Source organism: Athene noctua, chromosome 10, assembly GCF_965140245.1.
Source record: "Athene noctua chromosome 10, bAthNoc1.hap1.1, whole genome shotgun sequence".
NCBI lineage: Eukaryota > Metazoa > Chordata > Aves > Strigiformes > Strigidae > Athene > Athene noctua.
Window position 1 is genome coordinate 19795929 of NC_134046.1, and position 15333 is coordinate 19811261.

Below are 15333 nucleotides of genomic sequence, written 5' to 3' on the forward strand. Positions count from 1 at the left end.
AAGAGATGAATTTAAGCAAGTCCTGTGGAGGCTGTGAAAGGGTTGAGGCAAAACAGGCTGAGGGAGGTGGGTGGGTTGAGCTGGAGAAGGGTTTGGACAGATTCAGTGGTGGTTGCCCGGTGCCGGTGCGGAGGGTATGGAGGCGGCAGAGCCAGGCTGATGGCAGGAGAATGAGAAATGGTGGTTGTGAACATAAATGGTTCCTGTTTCTAGACTAGAGGTGAGGGAAAAGTTCTCTCCTGTGAGGAAGTCCAGTGTTGGAGCCAGGGCTCAGAGGCCGATGGAATTCCGTATGTGGAGGGTTTTAAGACCTCACAGGACAAGGCCCAGAGCTGAGCTCTGCATTGTCCCTGCCTTGAAGGGGAGGGACCCGCTGATGCCCCCCAACCTTAACTACCAAGGGACGTGGCGGCTAATTATCAGCACCCCGCGGGGGGTGGCTGGGGGCGTCACTCCCACGCTCCTTGCAGTAACTCCCCTCACAGCCGATGGCACCGGCAGAAGCAGCCGAGGCTCCCGGGGAGGCGCCGCATCCCCCGGCCGGGGCGCGGCTCCCGCCGTTACCCGCTCCAGCCCCTAGGTGGGCTCCCGGCCCCGTACGCCGGGACCGGCGGCCCCGCTCCCGGGCCTGCCCGGGCGGCGGATGGGGCCCGCGGGACTCCGGCGGGAGGGCGGGCGGGCTCCGGCGGCGCGGGGCGGCCCCGTCCAGCGGCGAGCGGGCCCTGGGGGGCGCCGAGGGGAGCGGGGTCCCCTCCGGGCCGGGGCGCCCCGTCCCCGCCGCGCGGCTCCCGCCGCCTGCGCGCCCTCTGGGGCGAGGGGGAACCTTTCTTCCGCCCTGCGGAACCTTTGCGGCGGAGGCGCCTGTTGCTGCCCGGGGGATCCTGCGGCTGCTCCGGTGGGGGGTGGGGGGCCGGACGCTGGGTGATGCGGCCCCCGAGCGGCGGCTGAGCGCCGAGGCCGGGACGGAGGCGGGCGGGCGGCCGCCAGCTCCCGGGGCCCGCCGCGGCCCGCAGCCCCCCCCGCCCCCCGCCGAGGTGAGGGCTCAGCGGCGCGGCGGGGGCGCCGCCGCCACAATGGGAGCGGGCTGGGAAGGGGCGAGCCGGCGGAGGCCCGCGGCCGCCCGCCCCGCCCCGCCGGGGGTGTGTGGGGAGCGGCGGGGGGCGACGGCCGCCGGGGCGGGGGGCGAGCGGGCACCCGGGCTGGGGGTGGCGGGGCAGCGGCTGGCGGACCCGGGGCGGGGGGTCGGAGTGGGGGCGGCGAGGAAACGGCCACCCGGTCTGGGAGGGCGGCGAGGAAACGGCCCCAGCTCTTGGGGAGCGGCGGGGCAGCGCCGGGGGGGCGGGTCCCGGAGCCGGCGCGGCGGTGCGAGGGAGCCGGGGGCTGCGCGGCTGCCGGGCTGGGACCGGGGCTGAGCCTGGGGGCGCGGGCCGGGCTGAGGCTGCACCCGCCCCCCGGGCCCCCGCCGACTCCCGTGGGAGCGGGGCGGCCGGCCTGGGGACCGCCGAGCCCCGGCTTCGGGGCCGGCAGGGCAGCGCGGCTCGCCTCCCCCAGCATCCCGCCGCGTTTCGGGGCCTAAGCGAGTTTCTGATTCTGGGGGCCGTGGGCGGGCCGCCTGCGGGGGCTGCACCCGCCTCCCCTGGGGTGTCGTGGCTCCTCGGGTGTCGGCCCGTGCGGGAAGGAGGGTGCTGAGCCGGCGGGGCCTGCCGGAGCCCGGCTGCGCCGGGGTACAGTGGCTGTCACGCTCCTGCTGTGACTGAACAGCAGTCCTCTGTAGGACTGGTAAACAGACAGGCAAAGTAATAATTTAGTGTCTGTGAGACTCGCTGGTGAGCTTTGGAGGCTGTGTTGAGCTGTTAGCTCTTCACGCTTGATCCTGTCTCACCGCTTTTTAACTTGCTCCCTCCGTATATGTTTATGGGTTACTTTTGCCGGTGGTTACGTTGGTGACTGGATGTTTTGGTGCTCGTGTTTGAGAGGCGCTCACTAACTCCATTGATTTCCCTTCCTGCCCCTTCATCGATTTGTACAAAACTGGTGCTTTAAAAAGTTCTTAGTACATCACTTTAGTCTATAGGCAGGTGGTGAATTTTTATTGTTCCCCCCAAATCTTTAAAAGGAATTAATGGAGCTCTTATTTCCCTTTTTATGCTAATATGATGCTGATGATCACATTTGCTTGTCTTATTAACTTTATTAACGTTGGATATTCTTTGTTAGTTATTCTTTGTATGGTTATCCAACCGTATCACATTGTGCCTAGAGAATAATCACTTAGCCTGTAGGAAATCACTGTAGAAACTTCTGTATTGGTTTAAGGTGTTCCTGCTGCCTGGCTGAAGGTAGTAAGTCCCTATCCTGACTTAGAGTAATGGACCTTGTGAGCACACTCTGCTTCAGTGCAAAACAATTAGTTTAGAATAAACAGGCTTTGTTTTGGTAATTCTGCCCTAGGGGCAGTAGCACTTGGCAGAGGGATGAAAACACAACAGTCTGCTTGGACCACTGCAGGTGCTTCTGACGGGAGCTCTGACCTGGCCTTGATGTGCTAAGTGAGGCTTCTTTCCCCAGGTGTGGAGCTACACATCCTGAATATACAGAGCAAACAGCATAGCTTCTTATCCTGTGACATTACCAGAATCAGAATATAGGGGTTGTTCATTAACTGTAGGTGTTGAATGTGGCATTTCCAAGAAAAATGCACTTGCTGCTTTAAGGAAGAACTGTCGTGGATGTGTGATGTTTTCTGGGTTGATGCTGCCTCAGACTGAATACCACTTTCTCCCCCCAAAAAGCTGAATGTTTAGCCACTGTGTTCCACTTATATTACACTCAGGTAACTGGTAACTTCTGCATCCCTAAAATGTCTTGAAATTCCAATTTTGGTACCTGAGAGTATTACAAATCCTGGATGAGAACATCAGGTGATCTTTTGAGAAGAACCAAACATGTTTTCTGTCTCATCTCAATAGTGGTTGCATTTTAGTGGAGATTGAAAGGTATGATCTGGCATACAAATTGCAACAGGCCATTACAGTGTTCTCTGGGATCCAAGTTGATGTCATAGAATAATTCAGGTTGGAAAGGGCCTCAGGAGTTGTCTAGTCCAACCTGTTGCTCAGAGTGGGATCAACACCAAGTTCAGATCAGGGCTTTGTTCATTCAGGTCTTAAACCCTACAAAGACAAAGAGTCATCAGTTTCTGCATCCCTGTTCCAGTGCTTGACTGTCCTCACAAGGAAAAACCTTTTCTTTATGTCAGGTCAGGACCTCCGCTGTTGCAGTTTCTCATGTCCTCCTGCCACACTCCTCTGTGCAGAGCCTGTGCACAGCCTTCCGTCTTCTTGATAACCTCTGTGTAGGTACGGGAGATCTGCTGTCACCTCCCCAAAGCCTTTTCTACTCCCCTCTGGACAACCCCATCTCTCATGGCCTCTCCTCACACAGCAAGTGCTCTGTCCCCCCAAGGATCTTGGTAGCCCTCCACTGAACTCAGTCTGGTTTATCTGTGTCTGTCTTGTACTGGGGATGTCCAGAACTGCACATGGTATTTCACATGGGTCTGAAAAGTGCCAAGTGAATGGGAGTGATCACTCCCCTTGATCAGGCAGGCTGTGTTCCTGCTGACCCAGCTTGGCCTGCTGTTAGCTTGCATCACTGCCAGGGCGCACTGCTGACTCATGTTTAGCCTGCTGCCCACCATGTGTTACATTTCATCTTTGTGTGTACCTGCACATCCATGTATGTAGCTGTTCTCCCTCCTGCCATGCATCTCTGAAAAGAGCCTTGTTAGTGTGTATGTGTGTATGTATACACGTATGTGTGTATGTATACACACATGCATCACATTACACCTTCTGCAGCTGAACAATAGTTTTCCCATCCTTTTCCACACATCCCAGTTGTTGCTAGTGGTGACTGTTGACTACCTGGCCTATCCTAACTCTTCTGCTGTCACAAGTACCCTGACTGTTTGTGCCTCCCGGCGGGCAGCTCTGCCTGTTTCATTGCCCTGACTTTGTTTTGCAAAATTTCATTGTGTCAAATACCTCTTTGAGATGTATCGGGTTACTAGGCTAGGAAGGGAGTGGCAGTGTAGCGAGACTTTTCCCATGAGGATTGAGTTGAATCCCATTTGATCGAATTCAAATCCAGAATGTGATAACCTAGGAAGTGTATTTTCAAATAGTGTTGTTTATGCTTGTGAGTTAAATAAAACATTTAGATGCGGTATTTTTAAGAATGCAGTTAGTTGCAGCACAATTACGTTCATGTAATTTCTTTGAACTTGTTTCCTTCAGGTGTTCAGAAGTTTTTGGGAGATAATAGCCTGTAGGATAAATATTCTCTGATAACAAAGTTTCTTATTTTAATCTTAATTTTGGAGAACTTAGTTCCTGCATTTCCTAGATACTTGCTACAGATATATTCCTAGGTACTTGGTACAGATAAAATTTTGAGACATGTGTTTTCTGTTAATTTCTACGTAATATTTTCCTGATTGTCAAGTATGTTGTGTTAATTACAGCTGGGTTTGTTTCAGAGAATGTTTATCACAAGACAGGAATTTGTTGTGTTTAAGCAACATTTTTAGCTGTATAAAAATAAAAGTAATATAAGAAGTAATACTTCTTAGAAGTATAGAGTATCAGTATAAGAAAGTTACTGATCAGTATTTCGTATGTGATAAGCATATGCTAAATGCACATACTTGCTAACAAAAATAGTATATCTGAAGTTGAAACAAGTTTTGGGGAAAAAAAAAACCAGAACGGATGAAAAAGTGTATATTACTTTCAGTCATGTAGATATAAAACTTATCAAGAATTGTTGCCTTAAAAAATACCTCAAACTATAGAAAATAGGCTTTTAAAAATTCTTGAAGGTCAGACATACCGTTGACTCAATTTTATGTCTGAAGTGGAATAGCAGAATGTCAATTTAGTCCTGCAAGTGAGACTGATTCAGTGCTATTGTAATCTTAGAGCAGCTGTGATAATTCAAATCTTGTTCTTGCTCAGTGGTAATGCAGGAGTTGGGGTCACTCTGACACCTCCAAAAACCTTGTGGCATTTTTAAGGTAACTAGAACTCATTTGAAGCGGGGGGCAGGTAGTATTACATCACTTAAATTTAATAACAGCATTTTCAAATGCTCTGAAATGTGCAAGTAGGAGCAGTGATTTGAAGCACCCTATGGTGGCCTGTCAGCCTGTCCCAAAGCTGCTGTTCTGCAGGTATGTATCTGCAGGTTTGAATGTGGAAACAAAGAAAGGACAAATGAACCAACTTGAGTATTAGTGACAACTGATTATTCAAACATTGGAAAAGATGTAAATGCTGGTATGCACCTGCCTAGAGGAAGTATTGATTCTGTGCTCAAGGATATAACTTTGTGACTGAAGATACCATTAAAGTATGCAAAAATCTTAACAGAAAGACTTTTTAGCCAGTTGCTTCAAAACAAGGATGAAGAAATCTGTTAGATGCTATCAGTGTGACTTGTAGTATGAACAGGGAGTACAGTGTTCAAACCTTAGTGCCCTCTACTACCGTCCTAAATCCTAGGAGGAGTTTTTGAGCATTGAAGTGCAGTCACCTTCTTGAAAACCTATTTGAAAAGGAGGAGAGTTGATGAGAAGAACCAGGTTCTTGGTGATGTGACTTGATGTGATTTCTCCTCCTCCTCCTCTACGTGTGTATATAGAGTTGTATTGGTAGAAGCCTTAGTAGATGCAATACACTGACACAAAACACTTTCTACTGCTATAACTGAAATTTCTGGCCAAAAATTAAGCATAGTAACAGAATCTCTTCTCTGCTGTTGTAATTGGTTCTATGCCGGTAGACTTTTGCTGGCAGATAAGTAGAAAATCAGAGTTGGAGAAGCTCAATAAACCTACATGCTTTCTTGTGTTACAAATACATTGAAACTTAATGCTGCACATGAGGAGGACTTTGATCGAGGCCTAACATGCAGACCAACATGCTTTACATAAGAGAGCCTTAAGAGAGGCACTAAACTTATAAAAGCAATTAAAGAGGTTTTGTAGTGATTTGGCAGATTATGGGCAGATAACATTGCTCTGGCATTCTCTGTGGAAAGCTAGCTTGATCTAATTAGCAAAGACTTGGAGCTATACAAGGGCAGAATTGATTAACAGAAGTGCAGAACCTTTCTGTTACTCAGCCAGTCTGGCTGATCAGGTACAAAGAGTTTGTAGGGCAAGAACAGTATGGGAAATAATTGAAACGTGGTGGAGGTAACATCATCTTTACTTGTACTTTCTTCCCTTGACAATGAAAATTTTTACCTAAAATTTTTGCTTATGAAGAAAGCTTTTCCAGGCCATCAGAGCCATGAAAATGATGTTTTAGAGACATGATAATTCATCAAAGATTTTCTCTAGTCTTTGAGAAACTCAAGTCTTGCCCAGGATATCAGTATCAATTAAGTGTGGGTTATTATATTTGGAGTTGTTGAATCCAGAATAAATAGGTGGTTAGAGTGTATTGATTTCATGTGAATTGCTCTAGCTGTTTGTTGCACCCAAAGGCTAATACAACAACCAACCGACCAACCCCCAAACCAAATAAAATCGATGAACCTGACAAAGGAATTGTGGAGTGGAGTGGACTCAGCCTACTGCGTCAACTTGGAAAACAGGATGTTATTCGAAAAGGAATTGATTGAGGAGGGCTGGTGGTAGGATTGACTTAACATTAGTGAAGTAACCTACTACATGGCTGGTGAGTTGCCAGTGCTCTGGAAGATCAAAAAATTGTCATTAAAGCTCTTGTATCAAACACATACTTAGGCATGGGACTTACGTGATAACTGTATTCCCATGCCTCCTCTAATGATAATCAATGAGGGTGGTGTTGAAAAGTGAATCTTGTTCAACAGATATTGTTTCATGTATGGTCAGTGAGTCAAAACCTAGATAAAAATAGTAGATGTAGGAAACAGAATATGAATTGAGGATTTTTCAGGGATTTATAGTAGATCCAAGGCTTTGTAGTATTTTTATCAGTGGCCTGGAAGAAAACATGAAATTAGAGCTGATCAAATTTGTGGATTATGCGAAGATAGCACTGAGTAGTGAAGCATGAAGAAGGAATAGCAGCTGTGCAGTGTCCTCTAAATTGTTTGGGTAATGGGGTCTAATATGGCCAAATATGTTTTTAGAGAGCTGGAACATGGAGTTATGCATGTTGAGGGAAAGACTGGATGCTGTAGGTCTAGAATAAAGAATTGTGCTTCCAGAAACCAGGGACCTTGGAAAGGATGACAGGAGTGGAACAGGTATGTGGCAGTATGTGAGTCCTGAGAGTAATGTTGTAAATATGAGGGCTAACAAAATAAGCAAATTTTTAAATTCTAATGTACATCCGAAATAACAGGAAATACTGAATAAGGACAGAGAGGTGAAATCAGTTGGGGAGTATTTTGACCAGGTTTAACGTTAGTGATTTTAAAGAGATGTTCAAACCCAACGAAGATGTAGGGTTAAATATTGCTTGGATGATTAAGCCACTCATTACAAAACTTTTTCTTAAAGTGCTCAATTGGTTTAGCTTATCGTGAGGTATTCAAAAGTCTCAATTTTCTTTGGGCAAAATAGGCTGTGTACCAAAGGGCTCTTTAATTTAGTGGAAAAAGATATGATAGCGGCCAGTGCCTGGAAGTTAAAAAGATTATTTCAAATTAGGAAAAAGGCACAGATTGTTAACAATGAATGTGATTAACCATCGAAGGCATTAGGAAGATCCTTGTAACTATTAAAGGAAATTAAGATATCCCCATCTCTAGAAGTCATCAAGTCAGGTTGAAATATCATTTAAAAGATATACATGAGGAGTTTTTGCATACTGACACTGTACATGTAAATGTACGAGCATACATGCCACCATACAAGTACAGGGGTATTTGCACATGCCAAACAGATCTTGCCCAATGGTGTTCAGACTAGGTCCTCTTCTTGCCCGAACTGGAGTTAATCAAATGATCTGATTATGATAGCTGTTCATTTATAGCACTCCTTTAAATCTTTTAAGCATACATTTTCTGTCAAGGGAGTAAATGTGCTTGTATGAGCCAGGTACTTAAATGAAATCAAATGTTTGCGACCTCTTTTTTTTGGGAAGCACTGTCATTTTTTCATGACGGGGAAGGGAAGGCGCTGTATGGGGAAGGACAGGGTGAGCTGTTTCATTTCTTGAACAAACTGGAATATCTGCCCCAGTCTTTTTCCTCAAAAATCTGATAACATGCTCTTAAGAAGTCTACTCACCAGAAGTGAGAGGTAAACTTTATATTGTCAGTGCTGGGGGCTAAGTCATTACATTCTGTAAAATTACTTTTTCACCGGGGGAAGAAATTGCACATGCTCATGGTGGCAGGGGTAGTTTTGAGTGTGAATGCATAAGGATGCAGTGGTTTTTGTTTCTCTGCCAGTATGAAATCAGTGTGTTTCTTGTCCAACAAAAGGAATGGTTTCTTTTGTGTCCTGTCTGCCAAAGTGGTGAAGGATATGGCGGGGGGGAAGCTGTGAGTCCTCTCCTGCATTGGTCATTATGGAGATGACTGATTGCTTGTGGATTTTCAGCAGCTCATCAGGAATGTTTTCCTAAACCCTTCAGGGATTGTGATGGGCACTAGTCTGGTTGTGATAGCAGCTTAATCCTGGTAACCACCTTTCCAGACATTTTGATCTTTTCCCCCATCACAGGACAGGTGCGTGCCCAGTCATATGAACACAGGAAGGGCCATGGGAAATGCAGCCTGCAGGAGCTGGATGCTTTGCTTGTGGGAAATTGCTGCTAGATGGCCTTTTCCCCAGGTGCTCCCTTGACTTCAGTAGGAAATGGGTGCATACATCGAACTGCTCTTGTGCAGAAAAGATGTTTCCAGAAAGCATCAGATGTAATATTGTTCAGTAGCTCTGTTTTGGGGAAGGGCAGGTGCTATAGCAAATGACTTTCTTATCTCTGAAAGACTGTCCTGCTGGAGGGTTACCTCCTCAGAGCATTTTCCAGCCAACTGCTACCTTTCCCCCTCTATTGCTTATATTATTATTTCATCAAGACAGGCAAGGTCTTGTATTCTTTTCTTTGTGCTCTTGGGCTGTCCTGTGCAGGAAGACTTAGAGATAAAATCCTTTTGTTGAGAGAAGTTGTTTATATTTTAATCATTAAATTTCCTTGCTTCTTGGGGGGGGTTGTCGCTCTCCTTGCTGTTATCTTGTCTGACCCGTTTTGCTGACAAAGGGAAGGCAAGGAAGAGACAGAAGTGGTTGTAAGTGAACAGTTTCTTTACTTGCAGTCTTACAATGACTTTTTTTTTTTTTTTCCCCCTTTTTAAAAAAAGTGATCTTCTGGCTTCTCTTTACAGTTGCTTCTGCTCTAGGAGTGTTTTAAGTTAGAAAGTCCTTCCCAATGTGTGCATTTTTCTCCTTGCCTGTGGCTGTTGTAGGCAGTTGCATCGCTGAAGGGCTGGTGAAGTCTTGCATCTGGCCTGGGGTCTCATGCCTCAATGCAAGCTCTGGAGAGTTTATATAGCTTGTTTCGTAGCCCTGAGATTTTGTTGATTGGCAAGAGCAAGGCAGCAATGATGAGTTATAATCATAGTCTAGACAACATTTTTGAGCTCTGTATGTCATTCTGGAGGGCTGTCAGCCTCTACAGCAGATGAGACTTGGGAGGACACAAAGCTTAAACTCGAGAGTTCTTTCTCTTTTTTTCTCTTACAGGTAATCATTGTGAACTAGAATGATTCTGAAAGTAATGACCCATATATTTCTAAATCTGTTGCTGGTCTCTCTGTTTTTAAATATTTTGAAGTACAGTATTCCTTAAAATACACTGTCATGTACTATTAGTGGAATTCTCTAGTTTTTCAGGCCTTGCTGCTTTAACTGCAACTGTTGTTACTATTGTGGAAGAATTGCACCACAAGAACTGGAGCAGAGTGAGAGATGAAAATGAAGAAGCTGCAATTTAGCTAACATTTTTTTGTTGCTTTCCTTAAGGAAACTCCAAACTGATGCAAAAAGCCCCACTTTGAATACAGACATTCTTTCTAGATTTCCAGAAACAATGAATCTTCCTTTTAAACTGCAACTTAATAGAAAAACCCTCACCTTTACCTTACAGAAATTAATTTGAATGTAGAAGTTTCTGATGTCATTACTATCTTGCCTTCATTTTTTAATGTTTTTAGGTTTCAGGTTAGCTAGATTGTATTTATTATATGCTAGACAAAAGAAACTCAAGCCTACCCTTTAATGGGCTTTTTGAACTCTTACAGATTCTAGTCTTGTTTTCTTCATGGGTGTCTTTTTGATTTTGTGTTTACTGTCTTAGAAAATAAAAAAGCACAATAAAAAAGGATGGATCAGAGGGGAAGCAAAAAAATTTTTGGTTATTCCTCTGTGAAATCCCATCAATTTCATGCTGCTACTCTCCATGAGTATTATCAGCTAACTCCACCTCTCTCCTTATTTATGTCAGGGAAGGTTGAGGGGGAACAGAATTAATTGTCCAGGAGTCTGGATGAGATTTTGGAGGTGGGAGAAGGCTTGTAGAACTCAGGAGATAAGGGTTCCAGTTTTTTCTACTTCTTTTCGTTCTACTGTTGTTCTGTGCTGGAACTCCTCCTGCATCCTGTACCAGACAGGTGTCTTTCTTGGGGCTGATGAGGGGATCTGTCTCTTCTCTCCTCACCCATATCTTCACTTGTCTGTGACATTATTTAGTATAAGGTTGTAAAATGTGGAAGGGGTTACCAGTGGCCTGGGTCAGAAAATGGAGATCAAGAGTAGCAGTTTCTGGAGTGGCAACTTCATTCCTAGCAGGAGAAGGTATGAGAGAAGACTTTTAGGACTTCATGGCAAAGATGGTTATGCCCCCTTAAGCAGTTTGGGTGAAGTTGAAGTGTTGACTGAAACGAGCCCAAAGCAAGCAGGGAACATGCATGAGGGGCTATGCATACCATTATGTATTTATGGCCAGAATTTCACAGTGGTCCTTGGTTGTATGTGATGGATGGAAGACCCTGCTCTTGTGGGAAGGTTAGTCCTCAAGTGGAGAAAGCAGTGCATGCCAGGAGCTGTGCTTTTTGAGCAGGCAGCAAAGTATACTTTAGATTGGGTGCAAAGCAAAGGTTTCTGAGATCAAGACTAAAATAAAATATTGATTCCCTGAAGATCTTGGGGAAAGGTCTATGTTCTAGAACAGCCCAAGAATATTTGCTTATCCGAGACATGAAAAAGAAAGGTAGAGAGCTGAAGGAAGTGATTTTCTTTTATTCAGGTACTAAAAATTAGCCCTTGATCTCAAGCAAGGGTATCATGGCCATAGGAAATTCCTCTTCATGAGGTTAAAGAAACTACCTGTTTGTTCTCATGGTGCAGATTGCATTACTTCCCTTTGTCACCACATAGAGGTGTCCATTTTGTGAGGCCTGCTTGAGTGAAATTAGGAAAGGACCTGCCCCGACCTGGAGAAATTTCTGTCTGATAGTTACTAGTTTCTCTAGGTCAGGGCAGCTTACCTTCCTGCTCCCCAGAACAGAGCCTTATCCTTTCTTTGTCCCTTTAATGCTGGTACCCGTATGTAATTGCAAGGACCTGTTCATAGAATCTATCTTTAAATACATTAAGGACTTGCATGAGGTCTATTACTATTTTGCTTTGAGTTCTGGGCAGCTTAAAAGTATTTTCTGTGGGGAGAGAGATGTACATATCAAGGGTATATAACTGCATGATATAATTTATGGTACTTGTCCCTTTTGAGTGGCAATTGTATTGATTTTTCAATTAAAAAACCCCAACAAAACGAACTTCAGAAATAGATACCTCTCCACACAAACCACATAATGATGCCATGACTATTTAAAGAAAGAGACAATTGAGAGGATTAAGTATGAGAATGTTCATGTCTCACCTCAGATATGTGTACCATCCTTTTGATTAGTGTTTGTAATGAAGGTAAGAAAGCTTTGTCACAAGGACCATCTCATTTTCTCAAATCAAAACGCTGTCTGTCCCCTATACTGGAGCAGCATTTTGGCTGCTAAGACCATGGCCCTGGGGACAATGATGCCAGCTTGGTCAGGCCATACCCAGGGCTGCATGTTCCCACCATCTGACTGTTTTTCCCTTTGTGCTTGCACAGCTGTCCATGCAACTTTGTAGTAAATTGCATTTGGGAACTGAATTTTGCTTCCAGGTTGTTTTTCAGCTGAATCGGTTTGCTGTCCAGCCACACAGATAGTTGTGCTGGCATGATATGGGGGTGGTGTGCTAACGGGAAAGAGCAGCTGCTGCAGAGACCGTGTCCGAGGCCTGAGAAGCTGCAGTCAGAAGGAGTAAAAATGGGTAATTAAATCAAGGCCAAATGTTTATTACCCTTCTGGTGCCTGTGAAATCTGAAAACTGTCTGTCAGTGTCAGGACATGTCACTGTCTCTCTAATTAGTGGGATTAGCATCAGATTTTGGTTGCCATTTTCTGTTTATCACTTTTATTTAGTCCTTGTGTTCTTGCATCACTTTCTGATGAAACCAAAAGAAACAGCATTCCTAGCGTAACATAACTTTCCAGAGGTTTAGGTGACTTTTGCAGCATTGCTACTTAACACTTGGATGAAAAGGTATCTGGCTATGACTTCTCTTTTCCAGAAGTAGTGCAAGAGTTGTATGTTCCTTCCTTTAAAAAAGTGCTGGGGTTATGGAGTGCACCTCAGCAACCAAACACAAGCTTCTGGACATAGGAAGTAAGAAAAATCAAAATGTTTTGGCAGGGGATGTTTGAGTGTGGGAGATAGCAGGAAGAAAGAATATTTTCTTAAATCAAGAAGTTATTGTAGGAATGGTGTCATCCATTGGCTTTTAGGTTTCTTGTCTGCAGGTGTCAACAGATTGAGGGAAGAGAACCAAAAAATAAACCTTACAAAATCAGTGCCTTTCAACATTTAGTGTATGAAGTGTACCCCAGGCTCTACATGGGGTAAAGCAATTGCCTTGAAAACTGGATGGCAAGATGACTGTTGCACAGAATAGAGAAAATTTGGCGTTGAAGAAATTGGCACGAGATGGGATATATGGGGAAAAGCTGTTATCCCAGAAGAGATTTTTTTTCTGATTTTCCCTCAATACTGGTATGTGGTCCTCTTATCTCTGAAGGAGAATTTCCTGGGGAAGCTGGGTTGTGGTGTTGGGTTTTTTTTTTTGGGGGGTGTGGGGGTGGAGCTCTTAACCCTGGACAATGCATAGTAAGATTTACCCTAGCCAGCATTTTTAAGTTTCTGTCCGCTATAACTTCATATCGTCTTTTCCAGGGAATGTGAGTAACTAAGGTCTTTATTATGTGATGTGAATTTGTTTATTCTATAATGAAAATAGTAGTTAACTACTTGAGGAAAATAAAACCCAGATAATGAGAACACTGAGGAAATGGGTGATCTGCTTAGTCATGCAGACTCTGAAGAAAATGTTTTTTTTTTCTGACTCTCCCTTGAAAATTGTTTAGAGGTGCCTTTTTCTTCCTCCTGTACTTAGCATAGCACTTGTGAAAAACAGAGAGGAGATCTTATATTTCAACTAAATCAATACTTCTGGTCAGTGAAATGCTTATCTTCACAGAATGAGATACAGAGTTGTTAGCCTATGCTGCTAGGGTAGGATCTTTTTGTGAATATATGTATAGTTTTATTGTGATGAGGAGGTGCATCCTCTAGCAAGTCTTTAACTGTTAACATTTGCCTCCTTCATTCCTAACAAGGAGAGAACTATGAATGAAATGGAGTGAGATTTTACAGCATTGCCAGTAAATCTGCCCTGGAAGTGCATGTAACTTGTTTACTCTGTTAAAGAATGCTATTAATTGTACCCAAGAACTTCAATCAAAAGAATTATAGTTACTATTCACATTTCTGACTTCAGCCCAAATCAATAATGATCAAGAATTCCTACAATTAGACAAATGGGTAGTTTCAGTAAAATGACTTGGCAACCTTGATTCAAGACTGATAATTCAGTAATCTAACTAATAATTTAAGAGGAGGGGAGGAAAAATAGAGATGGGACAAGAAATTCTGTTCCTGTTATATTTTGGGAGATACGGGCAGCTGAGTGTAGGGATGTTGACTTTCAACATATGGTCCCCTTCGCTTGGGATGGTAACATGTCAACAGGATGCTGGAAGAACTGGCTTGCCTGCAGTTCCTTCTGTATTTGCTCACTGGGTACGGCTGCCAGTCAGGTAGTGTTGGCAGATGCTAAATGAGCTTTGATAGAAAAAGTGGTCACTTGGGGAAAGCAGTTGACTGAAACTTGCACTTAACTTTGGAGGAAGAATACCCAAAAGGTTATGTTTTTTTGAAGATCACAGCTGAATGCTCTTTATCATTCTGCTTCTGAATCTTGGAAACAACATTTGGATTCTGCATGGGTATGAATATCTATAGAGTTGTCTGTTCAGCAAGAACAAGTACTCCAAAAGACATTCCTAGCATTTATGAAAAGTGAATTTATACATTTGGGAGATAGTGACATTTTTACTCTGAGACCTGTGTCGAGTAGCCAGCAGCTACTTCTGTAGATGACTGTTGTGGTGCTTATTCACCTTACAGTGGTTTTTAATAATTGGCTAATACATCCCTTTTCAGTTGCACTTTCCTGTCTTAGCATTGGATGTGCTTGTGCCTGTTCATAAGGGTAATTAATGTCCTGTTTAACATAAGTTGGGACTGAACAGTTGGTTATGATAACCAAAAGGGTAGAGTGACCCACCGCCACCGCATACACAGTATTTGCATATCTCCTTAGCCAAACTTGCATTGTGCTGCTTTTAAAACTCTTTTGAAAGTAAGCTCAAGTATGTACAGTTGTATACTCAAAATTTTATAAGCTAAAATTGTAATATGTATATCATGAGACTCAGAGCTCAGTTTCTTCTGTGAAATAATATCTCTAATTGGGGTGGTTTTTGTGTGTGTATGCAAATGATCCCCCGAACAGTGTGTTGGATTGTTTGTACGGTACGGTGAGAGGCAGTAAGGTGCATTCTTTTCCTTTGCAGGCCTTTCCAAACCATTGGGGGTTTTTGAGCCAGCGAAACGCAGCCAAAGTGGTGGTTCCATTACTAAGGACAAAACTACAGGAGGCTGTTTCATCCAGTTGCTTTCCATGTGAGCTGCCTATAGCATCAATCAAAATAGATATATTTGTGCAGGGTAGATAAGGATCGGTGTGAGTGTTTTATTTTGACCTGTTCGGTAGAGAAGGCAAAGATCAACATGTTTTGGTGACTTTGTTCTCAAGACTAGTAGAGAAG

General features: G+C 44.3%; 1 protein-coding gene across 2 annotated transcripts in view; it reads left to right on the forward strand.

Annotated features, from left to right (window-relative positions):
• Positions 1 to 911: 911 nt before the first annotated feature.
• Positions 912 to 15333, forward strand: part of RAD54L2 (RAD54 like 2) — a 71978-nt gene continuing 57556 nt past the window's right edge. For both annotated transcript variants that reach the window (XM_074914622.1, XM_074914620.1), the window contains exon 1: positions 912 to 1034. The gene's annotated coding sequence lies outside the window, so the exon portion shown is untranslated. The remainder of the gene's footprint in view (positions 1035 to 15333) is intronic.